Source organism: Pecten maximus, chromosome 19 (assembly GCF_902652985.1).
Source record: "Pecten maximus chromosome 19, xPecMax1.1, whole genome shotgun sequence".
Taxonomy (NCBI): Eukaryota; Metazoa; Mollusca; class Bivalvia; order Pectinida; family Pectinidae; genus Pecten; species Pecten maximus.
The window spans coordinates 29,596,424-29,612,168 of record NC_047033.1 but is presented as its reverse complement, the minus strand read 5'-3'; the positions used below and the strand labels follow the sequence as shown (position 1 = coordinate 29,612,168).

General features: G+C 37.1%; 1 long non-coding RNA gene across 1 annotated transcript in view; it reads left to right on the top strand.

Annotated features, from left to right (window-relative positions):
* The first annotated feature begins 2,176 nt into the window (after positions 1 to 2,176).
* LOC117318151 overlaps positions 2,177 to 15,745 on the top strand; it is a 42,306-nt gene continuing 28,737 nt past the window's right edge. Inside the window, exons 1-3 of the long non-coding RNA XR_004530303.1 lie at positions 2,177 to 2,463; positions 3,837 to 3,994; positions 12,867 to 12,924. This is a non-coding gene — a long non-coding RNA (uncharacterized LOC117318151). The remainder of the gene's footprint in view (positions 2,464 to 3,836; positions 3,995 to 12,866; positions 12,925 to 15,745) is intronic.

The following is a 15,745-nucleotide window of genomic DNA, read 5'->3' as shown; positions in this document are numbered from 1 at the left end:
ATACATTAAGTAAACCTAGTTGTTGATACAAGTATACGTTTTAATTACAAAAACTACTTATTTCATTTCAAATCTTGCCTTTTTTTAGATCGCGGCGATGGTCACTGGGTTTTTTGTTTACGCCCGGTCCCGTACCAAGGGCAGACTACTCCCGATCCACCGCCCCGTGCTAAGACTACTGGTTTATGAGTAGCGTGTATTGTCTAATACCAGATGTTTATATATGAATTTTATTCTAGATACATTAATTATCAATCATATCGAACGATGTTTTAGTGATGTAATTTAATTTAACAAGTGAAAGATTTAGCGAAAATTACAATAGTGAAAAAGTGAGAGAAAATTAATATTGTGTACTGTATGTAGTTATGCACCAAATGCAATCTGGTATCTATACAAATGTACAGTTTCGAACGATAGTTTGTCATCCTGATGATGGCCTAAGTTTAATAAAGGGTAAGAGAAATGAGCGATACCGATATAGTTCCAGCGCCAGACAGTAAGTTAACTAAGTTAGGCGAATCAGTACTTAAAAGTTATGTGTTCAACACCAAGCACTACAAGTTTCTCCTATAAAATCAGCATCAGCATCTCCTCTCTACGATATATCAGACATCGGTACTCCGAAAAAAAATAAACCTAGGTCGAGATTATCTTTAACACATAGGAGGTTATCAAATATCATAGAAGAGACAGAAGATCGTTCAAAAGAAGTAAGTATTAGACAGTCGGTAGAAGATACCCAGATTGATGAGCCCGCTATTAAAAATAGTCCTAATTTAAAATACAATCTAACAGAAAAAGACTCTCTGCCAAAAAGACACAAATCAAAGGTGATTTTGGTGGATCTTTAAGATGATAGACCACTAATGTAAGCCAGTCGAAACAAAGCGTATCTGGATGGATAACGGTAAGAGTACCAAAAGTTTTAAAGACAAAAAATGATATTTTAATGGATAAAAAGATCTGTGGAAATACCATGTGCTACATTCAAAACATTCTGAAAAAAAAACCGGTTTCCCCATATAAACGGTATGCAAGATACAGTTTACGCACCAGTTTTGAAAAACGGTAGGTGGGATTAATCATGCACTGCGAAAGAAACCAACTACAGCAGCAGCAGCACAAATCCATCATACAGTTGATGACCTTTGGGTAGTATCAGTAAAAGAGGTACATGGTAGTGAAGTATATATATATTATTATGTACTTGATAGTTTGATATGTAATACTAAACATAAGGTTCATTTTTCAGCATCTTTGGAAATGTAGATATCATCAGCATATGGGAGAAATAGGAAACTTTTGAAAACGATTTTAACTAACGTACATCAGCAGACGAATGGGGTTGACTGGAATTTTCGCTTTTGTTAATTATAACCTAGTAGAATTTTGTTTTAATGGGTTCAACGGGAATGAGGATTTAGAATTCGATACTGATTGTATGAGATTGTCATCTTTTTGAATGCATTTCAATTGGTATATATATTTTTTTTATTTCCAAGGAAAAAAATCAGTGGCTGAAAGTTCTACACATATTAGATAAAGACATTTACATTCATACGACAGCTAGGTTGCCATATTATGTATCAAATGCTATAGAACATCTGGTATACATGTATGTATACAGAAAATACACGCTACTCATAAACCAGTAGACTAAGCACGGGACGGTGGATCTGGAGTAGTCTGCCCTTGGTACGGGACCGGGCGTAAACAAAAACCCAGTGATCATCGCCGCGATCTAAAAAAAAAAGGCAAGATTTGAAATGAAATAAGTAGCTTTTGTAATTAAAACTATATTTGTATCAACAACTAGGTTTACTTAATGTATGGAATCGAAAATATCATAAAAATAAACCCTTCTTTACGAATAAACAGCCAAAAACCGTAACTTTTCACGGTTGAGTGCGGCGTACACAAAATCACACTCTTAAATATGTAAATCGACGATAACTAAAGTTGTAGGTATTACTTCCATTTTATTTTAAATGTCAGATTTTTCAAATCTTAATCAGGATTTATAAGAAAAACATGAGATTTATTCATTGAGCCATTGTCGAGAAAAAAAAATAATATCAATATTCCTGGTACGGGGATCGGGTCCGGGACCGGGTACGGCGTACACGAAATCACGGGGACCCTTGGCAAGCGCCTCAGTGACACTGATGTTTACGTTCGTAGCTTCCTGTTTATTTCCAGAAATGTCATTCGTGCCTAGACAAACTACTACTTTGTTCACCTCGTCAGTCTCGTTTATTGTGTCTATGGCTTTATTTATCGTGTCGTCTATTCTGGTGAACGTCGTTCCCGATATTGCTGCGTTGACAATGTTTTTTGAGTCGTTTTTTAGTCTAGTACAATTAGATGCACCTAGCAACACACATTTAGGCCTACTAAAACACGAGCTCGAGTCTGTAGAGTTTCCAGCTGTCGCGTTGATGTCGGACACATTCTCCTTAGGTATGGTTTCACTGTTGTCGTGTATATTTTGTGAGTCATTTTCCGTTGTACCATTTTTTGCTGCCTCGCCTTCCATAATTTCGTTGGCATATTGTCCATATTTCTGTCTAGCATCGTGTTCCAATCTGTTTTGACAGTCTCTCTGTATGTGTCCAATTTGACCACAGAAATGACAGGTCCTTTCATTGTTTTCGAGACAATCTCGAATTAAGTGATCTGTCGCGTTGCACTTATAACATTTCCTTACACTCTGCAGATCTTTCAGTGGGCACCTAAATGACGGATGATCTGTTTGAATTGGTTGCACCTAAAACACGGGGTCTTGTTATTATCTGCAAATAGCCTTACTTGAAACCTTCCGAAGGAAGTTGTGAGTGGGAGAATTTGACAACAGTTGGCAAGTTGCACATATCTTGTCCCGTTCTCAATGTCTGTCCCCCTAATGGTGCCCCTTTTTAAGCTTCCGTGTATTACCTCCCCAAATTGGGCCATAAAAGTAGTGACTGCAGTGTCGGTCATCATGTAAGGGATGTCTTTAATAGTCACATTTGTAATGTTTTTCTCAACCTCTAGGAGGTTCACAGATTTACCACTTAGCACTATTCCATGTATTAACAGCTTGTTTTTTGCAGCAGCGTCACTCACAGTTATAACGCACATGCTTTCTATAATTTGCACTGATCGTTAGTCTTTTTTGTCAATAACATTCTCAAGTCCTTTCAATACATTTTCATGTTTTATTCCCTTGTGAAATTTGTGGTTAAAGTGAACCAACATGGATCTAGTTAGTTGGTTTGACATCCTTGGCGATCGTGAGTACTTTTCACCTGGATAGAAAATCCCTGTTCCAGGCTCTAAAAGTCACTTCAGCATCAAGTATGTTGAAAGTCTAGTGAAGGATATCGTCTCTCATCCTCTTAGGATACTGTATATGACGATAATGAGGTCGAATAATTGGTAAAAATACCAGAAAATAGAAAAATATTCGGAGCCTCAGAAAACACAACCACACGCCATCAAGGGCAGATAACTCCTATCAGTGTTCAAGTTTTATTTTGAGTCTGATCCGAAAACAAAATGGCTGACAATTGAAGTTAAGCATTACGATTTCTCATTCATCATAACAATTTTCTTGGATATCTTTTAGATTTCATGTATAGGTTCTCGTCTTATTATCACATCATCCGTCCGTTCGTTGTCCATAAACATTTTTTATCCCTACGTCTTGAGAAGCTCCTGAAAGATAGTTATCAAACTTCTTATATTGCTTAGTTAAACCATATTAGATTTTAGTCTGATCCAGAAAATTTTTGCCTCAAACCACTTATTCTGTTAAATATTGTACTGTTTAGTTTTCGGCTTATATCTTTTAGGTCATCCCCACATGTCTACATCAGCATGGCGCATCATCTGTCAGCAGAGAACAATCTGACAAAACCACCTTAACCATGACGTCATAATTCATCCTACCTATGGCTGAGAAGGTGTACATCAACCAAGGACAAACAGGACAAGTTTAACCCATCACCCGGTGAGCATCACACATTATAAATGTAAATTTTGTATAATATACCCGAGGAGGTGTACATCACGATTCGGCCTATAGGGCCAACAGGACAAGTTTAACCCAACATCAGGTAAGCATCACACATTATAAATGTAAATTTTATATAATATACCTGAGGAGGCGTACATCACGATTCAGTCTATAGGGCCAACCATATGCAGTCTTCTTTCACACCTGTCCAGTCACCCATTGTTAATTACATGGACACCTGTGCTTACTGTTTTCTTTGAGATTATCATTTTAAACACTGAAGTGTATCCCCTAACCGAACTTCCCACTGTGCGACTTCTTCAGGAAGACCGGTCATATACACATGTACACATTACCTGTATGTTACCAGAAACATGGACACAAACACACATCAGTGACGGCTGACCGAGTTTGGCTGGGTAGACCCGGTCAGACTCTGGAGCTGTCACCTGTACACGTGTACCGTTACCTGTATGTTACACTAGTAAACACACTTACCTTTGCAAAATATCACGCCCATATGTCTGTATAAGCATAGCTAAGGCCATGATAAAACATTTATGTTCTAAGCAATTACACTATTGTTATACTTATTAAAAAGTATGTCAATTACTTTCATCAGAGACTTGTATAGGTATATACAAAGCCAATAAAATGAAAATAAAAGAACTATATGATAATTCTGCTGATAAAAGCGGTCCTCTATTTACTCCCTACACGTACGTATATATATACATATATATCAAAAACCAACACATATGCTTGACCGCTAGTACGGACGGAGACGGCATTTATTCAAAAATCGCAAGTAAAGAACATTAGATACGTCTGAATGTTTCTCCTTCTCATTCCCTCTCACAGGGTGTCACATTAAAATCCTAAAAAAACAAGCGCGCCACCCAACCTGAAACCTTTTTATAGGAGAACAGGAGGTGTACCAGCCCGACAATGCTTAAGATTTTTTTCTTTCTTTAGCTGGGATTTCTAACCATTTAGCGACACCCTAACATGCCTCTATAAATGCAATATATCTACTGTATGCAAAATTTCCATTTTGCCGTACTACATATGCGAGGTTCTGAGCTAGAATGACTACCCAACCTATACCCGATCTACACCTAACCCATGACCCTATCTGATTGGCTATTGCCAATGCACGAGACAGACAACCTGTCAACGCATACTCTGTGTATTCTCCGAAACGCGGGAAAAAGATATACTCCTAGCAGACTCTTAGCAGCAAATAAATGCAATGTATCATTGGTTACTAGAACGTGAAGTAAATTATCTTTTGTCCTTATAGGGAAATCAGTTCAACCTGAAAAAAGGGAGTCGAAATGTGACAGAAACTCTATGCACAATCCTGAACACATTTTACTATTAATCGAGGATATGCAGGATATACAACTCGGATTCGGATATTTTGCAATTTTCAGTAATAACTGCGGCCTTCTTATTTATTTAATTGCAAAATATCCTCGTCCTCGTTGTACATCCTACAACAATACACGAATCATCGTTAATCATTTCTTTATTATTAGATACAACTCATAGCGTCAATAGCTTTTAATTATTGAACATAAAGACATAAAATTATTCATCCTCAAGATAATTTCATTTGTATCAAGAACAGAGACAGTGTAAACATCGGTTCTGTACAGCCGAACAATAGGTGAAACACTATAGGTAGAATTTATCTTAATCTGAAAAATATCCTCTAGATTTTCACATCCGGATGTTGTTTTCTCGGAAAACTTTTATCTTTTGCTCTTAATTTGAAAATTTATATTTTCATTTTGTTAATATGGAGAAAGAGCAATCGTTAGCAGCACGGTAACAATCACAATACATACAAAGTACATTTTGTATATAAAATCCAGCAGAAGATTTAGGCAGTAAAATGGTATACACCGTCCATATTTTCAAACTATCACGCAAATCCTGGCTGTACATTTTGATAAAATAGAATAAATTATTGATGCAACAAGAGTTCAATTCATTGTAATTGATGTATTTTCTGAAACGTTATTGTTTCTCAGTAAAGGTACAGTCCATATCCTGTTCAGTCCTGAAGCGATATTTGTTGTATTTTGTCTGTATGAAACAATAAAAGTTAACACTAAATAAAAGGTGGAAAATGCATGAAAAAAAAATTACAAATCTGGCAAGGTGCTAGTATATGTACATGTATGTTTCATAGAAAATGACTAGCGAAGACGACTGCCATTTCCTAGTTACAAATAGTAGTTTACTAACTACAATGTATATAGAATCTTCTTTATTGATACAAATATATTGGTCATCTCTTTATTTCAAAAATTCAAAAGGTATTCTGAAAATTAGTCAGATATTATCAGTGTCTCATTTATTTTTGCATATCAATTACGAAAATCCAATGCACACTCAGTTTCTAACAAGTTCAAAAGCAAAGCAAATAACAAAGCCCGAGGCAATGCTACACCCGATCACTCTTTATCAATTCACTCAGACTCCGCCAATCAACCAATTAGAGTCGACGCAACAATAAAAAATAGCTTCTTACGAATAAAACTAATATTCAAATTTCAAAACCATCTGTAAGAACTGGTTTGTCCGCCGTCCTGAACTACATCGTCCCAACCCGAAATGAAACACTTTAGAAGCAAAACACTTATGAACCATGTATGATAAAATGTTCTTCTAAAACTATTTATACTTTTATTTCATCTTTAGTGTATTTTTTGTCTTGCACTACCTTTACATGTGTTTCTGGAATACGGCAATATGTAGAGGATCGCTACTGTACACAATAATTAGTACAGACTAATTTGATATCCGATTAATCAATGGATTTTCACGGCTAAGATTTTCATGGTTTTTTAGTGGTTCTTTCCATGGATTTAGGGGCCAACGCTAGATAGTGATCCACAGTATTTAGTGGACCACTGTCTCGTGGTATCTAGTGGACCGCGGTATCTGGTGGTCCGCGACATATCGTCGTATAGCGTGGACGTCCGCGGTATATGCTGATCCGTCACGGCTCGCAGTATTGCGTGGACTTCTTGTCCACTCTTGGACATCCGATGGCGGCATACGGGGGTGCACGCATGAGATCGGCTCCGGGAATTTGTGAGCTGTAGAGTGATTCCCTAGATGTCCGTGCCGGTGAAAAGTATTTCAGTATGTTCCTTGTGGTGTTTTTGTCCATGTCATCTATTTAAATGCCTCCAAGGAAGAAGAAAAAGGCGGAGAAAGAACAGGAGAATACCAACAAAGGCAAAGGAAAGAAAGGTCAGTCGTGCACACGTGTACAGGTGTATGGGTCGAGTACAGGCATAGCTAGTATGTCGAACGGGCAGGCAATGTCAGTCCAATGTAGCCAGGGCAGTCCCCAGTATATGAACAGTATGAACAGTACCAATAGTCAAAATTATCAGGCATATCAAAATATCGTATCACCAACATTGACTAATATGCCAGCACCCATGATGATGTACCCCTTATCAGGGCCCCAGGCTGTTCATGTACCCACGCAAAACTCGGATTCTACGTCGGGATGGGCTCAGGCACTTATGGAAAAAGTTGAAGGTATGAATATGAGGTTGGGCAAACTTGACTCGATTGAAAGAACTTTAAACGAAGTAAAAACTGATGTCAGGAACCTTGGTGACCGGGTGAGTGAAGTAGAGAAAAGTCAGCAGTTTATGAGTGAAAAATTTGACTAGGATAAGAAAGATATGGAAATGCTCGGGGCAGAATTAAATTCTGTGAAGGCCTTATTAGACAGTACCCTGTCGCAATGTAAGAATCTTTCGGACTCTGTTGTTGACATCCAATCACGTTCTATGAGAAACAATGTATTGTTTTTTGGAGTTAATGAGTTGAGCGAGACGGAGATGAATGTACAACATGAGGATTGCATACAGCGTGTCCGTGATCTGTGTCGCGATAAGCTTGACATTGATGATGTAACCATCGACCGAGCTCACAGAATCGGGGAAAAACGTGTCGGGAAACCTCGACCCATTGTCGTGAAATTTAACTCTTACCAGCAACGGGAAAATGTACGGAAAAAGTCAAAAAAATTATTGGGAACGCAGATTTTAATTAGCGAGCAGTACCCGAAGGAAATTCAAGCTGTACGACAGGAGTTGTGGCCTGTGTGTAAAAAGTCGTGAGTAGAAGGAAAACGTGCAGTGATTGTGAAGGACAAGTTATATATAGACAGGTCCCTGTACACAGGGCCCTGTGTAAAGCAAGCAACACTTACCAGCACAAGGAAGAACACGCAGAACGGACGAACAGGACGTAAATAGGAATACACAGAGTCTTTGACACAATGCGAGACAACTTAAGATAATCTCATGGAACATTAATGGTGGTCTCATTGGTAAATTAGAGGATAAATCTTTTGCTAATTATATTAGTACATATGTATGAGTGTAATAGATTATCTAATTATACATCCCCAGCTTATCCCGATTATAGAAAATTTTATTGTTTGTATTATAGTTTCACAGAATTCGCGGATCACGCTCCTCTACATATCCAAATTCAGTCGAATTTACCTGGTGACAAGGCGGAGGTAGATTTATCAGTCTCTAAGAGGCCTGTACATAAATGGGACGATGCCATTGAGAATCAATGTATTACTATAATATGTGATGATATCGATAGGATTAATACTGCAAGTAATGTTGATGGTGAATTAACCCCAGAGTCTATATATATTAACAGTAGTGTTTACAATGTCAGGCATGAGCTGTTAGATTTACTATCTCCATTAACAAAAGTGGATTCAAGCTGAGCGCCTGAGAGGTCAGCTCGTGCGACACGGTCTGAATACAATTTCCGGTCTCGGTCGCATGTCTCAAAGGAAAACAAACCGTGGATCGATGATGAACTACAACGCCTGAGAGGCCGATATTTGTTGAAACTTCGTATTTTTAATAGAGTTAAGTCTCATGATAATCATGAACAGCTACTTGCAAGTAAACGGGAGTACAAAATAGCTGAGACGAAGCGTACGAATATGTATTGTATGCAGATGACTTAGTCCTTTTTGCTGAGTCTGCGAGTGATTTGCAAAATATGTTAGATAACCTATATAACTACTCTCAGACATGGAGTCTAACTGTAAATGTGGAAAAAACAAAAATAATTATATTTAGAAAAAGTGGCAAATTACATAAAGGTGATTGTTGGTTTTACGATGGTAAACAGTTGGAAGTTGTAGACCAATTTACATATTTGGGAGTTGTTTTTAGATTTAATAATAAATTTAATACATTACAAAAAAAGTTGTCTGAACAAGGGCGAAAGGCAGTATTTGCCCTTTTTTCAAAATGTAAATCTATGCAATTGAATTATGTTACACTTTTGAATTTATTTGATACATATGTGAACAGTGTATTAAGTTATGCATCTGAAGTCTGGGGTGGCTGTAAAGCACCAGATATTGAAAAGATACACCTAGAATTTTGTAAAAGGATATTTTATGTTAAAAAATCCACATGCAATGTTATGATTTATTTTGAATTGGGTCGTTTTCCACTTTTATATACCAGAAAATATTGTATGATAAAATACTGGTTCAAAATTATAAATTCTAATAACTGTATTTTGAAAACAGCATATGATGTTTTATTGAATTTACCAAAATCAAATACTGTATTTAACTGGGTTGAATGTGTCAAAAGATATGTTGTTCAGTCTTGGTTATGGTGAAGTATGGTTAAACCAACATTCAATAAATTCAAATATCTTACCTTTGATCAAGCAAAGGATTAAGACATAGCACGTCAAGAATTATCTGTTATTTTAGAAAACTCGCCTTAGTGCCATTTATATCGACACTTGGTAAGTGATGTTGTATTGCAAAGTTATTTGACTAAATATATACCAAAGAAAAATTGTATTGTATTGACAAAAATGAGGTTATCAGCACATAACTTGTGTATTGAGTCAGGACGTTATTCTAATATCGTTAGGAGTGAACGTATCTGTAAATTTTGTGATCGTGATCATGAGGATGAATTCCATTTTTTCCTTGTATGTCCAGTTTATCAATATCTAAGGCAGAAATTTATAAAAAAAAATATTATTGGAAAAAGCCATGTGTATTTAAGCTTGTCCAACTGTTAAGCACAACAAATGTAAAAGAGCTAAATCTTTTAAGTAAATTTGTGTACGACGCAAATAATTTGAGAAAATCTCTGATGTAATGTCCATTCTCTAATTAATAGATATAATTATATGTGCAGTGTCCCGTATATACGCCAACTGAATTTTGTACTATTACATCTGTACAATGCAAATGAGCTGTAAAGCTATAAATGCAATAAAGAATTTGAATTTGAATTTGAGTGGACAGCCTCATTTTGTCCGCGATATAGCGTGGATTTAGCAATGACCACTTGAGCTGTACTGTAAGTATACTAACACATCCTAAGTATACCACCACATCCTAAATATACACCAACATATACTTTCAAATCCTAAGTATACCACCACATACTAAGTATACTACAACATATACTACCACATCCTAAGAATGCTAAAACATAATACCCCATCTTAAGTTTAATACCACATGCAGTACTGGGAGGGTGATTTTGTACTCAAACCCTGCGGGAGCGGAACATAGTAAGCCCTATCGCTCGTAACTGCGGGATGTTCGCAGGGTGTTCGCAGGGTGCTAGCAGCGAATGAATTAGCAAAATCATCAAAGTTACATGTAAATTTCCATCTTTATTGGTCCATAACTCTTTTATTACCGAACCGATTTCTGTTCGAGACACACTCTAGATAAGATAATTTTATATGCTTTAAGCTGATATAATTTTTATTAATATTCATTACAAATTCAGTGCAAAAGTGGTACTAAAGAGTACTAAATTCTCCGTTTTTGGGTGGTTCTCGAACAAAGATCTGTTCAGTATTATTTGAGATATGGGTATTTATTATAACGAAAACAGTTCATAACAAACCAAACATCATGACGAACAACTGGGTAGCTTTGAAATTGCCTCTTGGATCAAAATCCGATGTATGGAAAACGTTTGGCCTTCCACTCGAAGTTCCAGTGTTTGAAAATGATGATTAACTTGCATTTACTACAAAAGGTACTTTGTATTTTATTGAAACAAATGTATTATGTTTAAATATGGTTTCTCTATGTATCACGATATGTATCGGATCGTAGCTCTAGTATCGTGATACGTATCAGATCGGGGCATCACTGTATCATCCCAGCCCTATCGATAACACAGTATTTTATGTAGGAAATAAATGACCACAACAATGGTACACAGATGAAGATACGGACGGAGACAGATGTCTGCTTATTGTAATGTTCAAGTCATCAATGTGTCTGTGATTTTAATGCATTAATGGAACGAAATATGGTATTAAATAAATAAATAATCACATGCATATATTACACTGTGGTTGGTACTGACGATCTGCGGGGTCTGATTTTTGCCGAGTCTCTTCGAGTTTGCTATTGTACAGGTAACTGTCTTATGATTAAATACTTTGCTAGATCACGTAAAAATAAGTCCAAGATCTTTCACTAATAATTAACAGCATAAATGCCACACTTTCAGGAGACCAATAACGGAGATTGATGATTATTTTAAGGGAGATTTGCCTAAAATAAGGGAGATTTGTGCGCGACATGAATATCAACATTTTTACTCAATTTTAAAGCAATAAACTAATTTTGAAAGTGATAAAGAATATTTATATTAATTTTGGATATTAATCATATTGTATATATAATGCAAACAACAAAAAGTTGTGTAAGGTTAAAAAAAATAAGTACAAACATTCAGATTCTGATGATATGAAATTATATTTTTATGTAACACAAAAAGATTCACTGCTTTATGCATATTACATAACAGCATTTGAAAAGGGTGTTTTATAATTACATGTAGCTAAAGATTAAGACAAGCAATGTAATCATTGATCAGTTTGGATTTTCTTAAAATGAGAAAGCTTGATCAACTCTGAGGGAACACATCAGTTGTAATGACCAACATTTTTATAAAAGAAAATATCAGATTTCATCTTGCTATCACTGATCCACGAAACACATGTTATATGAAAAACACGTGTGAGTTTGCGTCTGACCAGGCTCTGTATCAATTACCATCAACAAAGTATGGTCCTAAAAGAAAGCAAGCAATAATTTAAGTCTGTTAGCAAAGAGGGTTAAAGTTGTTTGTAAGCGACTTGCCTTTATTTCATGGTGATAGATATTCTAGCGCAAACAGTCGAACATACGCCATTTTGACTGAGTGATCACGTGAACAGATGGATCACGTGATCACTAAATTTAGCCTGAAGCATGCAAGTGTAAAAGGCTGCCAAGTTTGCTTAAATAAATGACCTTGACCTTTAAATTTACATTTGTGTAAGGTCACGTTGGGCAGTGAATATTCGTAAAGACACCAGTATTGTTAACAAAATTAAAAGAAACAACTCTTGTTTGATACAGTTTACATTTTCAAATCATCAGTATACTCAAAATCCACAATTACTGTCCCGGATTAACTATGGTTGTCATGGACAGCAGGTATTGGCACAGATTTAGTAGTGACGTGGTCGACTGTTCCTTAGGAACTGTATGCTTCAGCCATTTGTTATTAGCTTACATCGGAGAGAAGTTAAATATTCCCCCAAAGAGACAAGGTAATAATTATGTTACCGATTCTCACGCTTATTAATCAGCTGAGGCTTTTTACTGCTTTACACTAATTTAAATGCAGTCAGAGTTTGCCTAGCTGAAGATGGGAGAGGTTTAAATATAACTATTTCACTTCAACCTTGTTACCACTTTGTAATCCCATTGATCAATATCTCCTCAATACTTTCTTTCTAGAAAAGCTGTACCTACAAGTAACTCCAATATGAAAAGAAGGATGGCCGAAAAAGCTAGTGTGAGTATTATTTTCTAACATGGAAGTCAAACTTCCTCTCTGACTCTGGACATAAAACAATTAAGGGTCAGATGTCTTTCACTGACGGTCAAATAACAATTCTTCTATTTATCATTTCTACAGTTGTCCTCGGTTGACAGTCAAATATTAGCCCCCGTTTGTCATTTCTACAGCTGTGCTCGGCTGACAGTCAATTACTTATCCCTCTGTTTGTCATTTCTACAGCTGTGCTCGGCTGACAGTCAAATATTAATCCCCGTTTGTCATTTCTACAGCTGTCCTCGGCTGACAGTCAAATACTAATCCCTCTGTTTGTCATTTCTACAGATGTCCTCGGCTAACAGTTAAATACTAATTCTTCTGTTTGTCATTTCAACAGCTGTCCTCGGCTGACAGTCAAATACTAATCCCCCTGTTTGTCATTTTCACAGCTGTCCTCGGCTGACCGTCAAAAATTAATTGCGCTGTTTATTAGTCCCCTGCCGTTTGAAAAACGGGGGGACTATAGGTTTACTCTCCGTCCGTCCGTCCGTCCGTCCGTCGTCTGTCGTCCATCCGTCCGTCAACAATTGACTTCTACTTCATAACCGCTGTTCAGAATTTGACCAAATTTGGTCAGAAGAATCTCTATGAGTAGGGGACTCAAAATTGTACAAATGATGGGGCTGACCCCCCAGGGGCCTGAGGGGCGGGGCCAAAAGGGGTCAAGTTAGCTATATTGATATAAACGACTTCTCTGAAACCTAGCAATGCATATCGCTCATATTTGCCAGGTAGCATCACTATTAGGTGGGGATTCAAAATTGTACAAATGATGGGGCTGACCCCCCAGGGGCCGGAGGGGCGGGGCCAAAAGGGGTCAATTAGCTAGGCTATATTGATATAAACGACTTCTTCTCTGAAACCGAGCAATGGATATCACTCAAATTTGTCTGAAAGCATCGCTATTGGATGAGGATTAAAAATGGTACAAATGATTGGGCTGCATGACCCCCCAAGGGTCTGAGGGGTGGGGCCAAATGTGGTCAATTGGACTATATTGATATAAACGACTTCTTTCCTGAAACCGAGCAATGGATATCGCTCATTTTTGCCAGGTAGCATCATTATTGGGTGGGGACTCAAAATTGTACAAATGATTGGGCTGACCCCCAGGGGCCTGAGGGGTTTGGCCAAATGTGGTCGACTTAGCTATATTGTTATAAACGACTTCTTCTCTGAAATCTAGCAATGGATATCTCTCATATTTCAATGATAGCATCACTATGGGGATAGTATTCCAAATTGTGCAAATGGTGGAGACCTACAATCCCCTGGGAGAACACTTTGGTACTCTATATGGTGCTGGGCAGCTTGTTACTTGGGTGTGGTGAGATACTTAATTGTTTTAAACATGCAGAGGATACCTCATCTTGCTTTGGGGAATTAGCTTTGTTTTGATGCCTCTGATGCCTGATTGTCCATTTCTTTAGTCGGTATTGAAGTCTCTGATAAAAACAAGCACTGACGATCTTTCTGGTTCCATGATTATTAAGTTTTATTTCTGTGTCCAAAAGTTCCGAAATAGTAAATTATAATAATCCAAATTGTCCTAACATTCACACACTCTCATGTCCATAACTCCAATCCTTGTTCCTAGCTCTTGCTCCTGTTCTCTAACTCTCCCTCTCTATATCCTAACACTATGTTTTATATAATTGACATAAACAGTAATTCAAGAACAAATTCTCATTGGCTAGTTACCTAATTAAAATATAACTGGGTGGATCTAATAATCAAATGGGCGGAGCTACAACCTGGCTATCCTAAAGATAACATATGGTATGAGTACAATAACCTGTAAGGCCAGCTTGGACTCACTGCTATTACCTTCTACACCTGTCATTGATTAACCCTATTGAGCAATTATATAAGTCACCTGTAGATTACCTGTGACAGGTTTACAGAGTCAATTAAAGACTTAATTTAATTGAGACATACCTTACTTACTATGACACTTCTTAAACATCAAAGGAAAACCTAAACCAAATATTTCCTGTTTTGTAGTGTTCTATACCAGTTATTTCCAAAATTCTAAAATCAACATTTTTGCTTGTGATATATAGCATTCTAATGGGCATCAAGAGATAAAAAAATAATGTTGGAAAAATAGCTGGGGTCTTTCCCCGCCTCTAAACCATTGAGATACCACCCTTTAACCATAAATAGCATTCTTGGGCATGAAGAGATTAACACAATCATTTTGTAAAAATAGGCTCAGGGTCTTTCCCCACCCCTAGGGACTGGGATTCTTTGTTATAACTTTTGAAACCATTGAGATCCCCACCCCATAACCATATAAAGCATTGTAAGACATCATCAAATAAAGCTGTTAACAACATTATTTTGAAGTTTGATCAAACCAACCAGGTGAGCGATACAGGCCCTCTGGGCCTCTTGTCTCAAACTTCCTATGAAGGTTCCCCTTGCCTCAAACTTCATATGTAGGTCCCCCTTGTCTCAAACTTCATATGTAGGTTCCCCTTGTCTCAAACTTCATACGTAAGTCCCCCTTGTCTCAAACTTCATATGTAGGTAACCCTTGTCTCGGACTTCATATGTAGGTTCCCCTTGTCTCAAACTTTATATGTAGGTTCCCCTTGTCTCAAACTTCCTATGTAGGTTCCCCTTGTCTCAAACTTCATATGTAAGTTCCCCTTGTCTCAAACTACATAAGTAGGTTCCCCTTGTCTCAAACTTCATATGAAGGTTCCCCTTGCCTCAAACTTCATATGTAGGTCCCCCTTGTCTCAAACTATATATGTAGCTTCCCCTTGTCTCA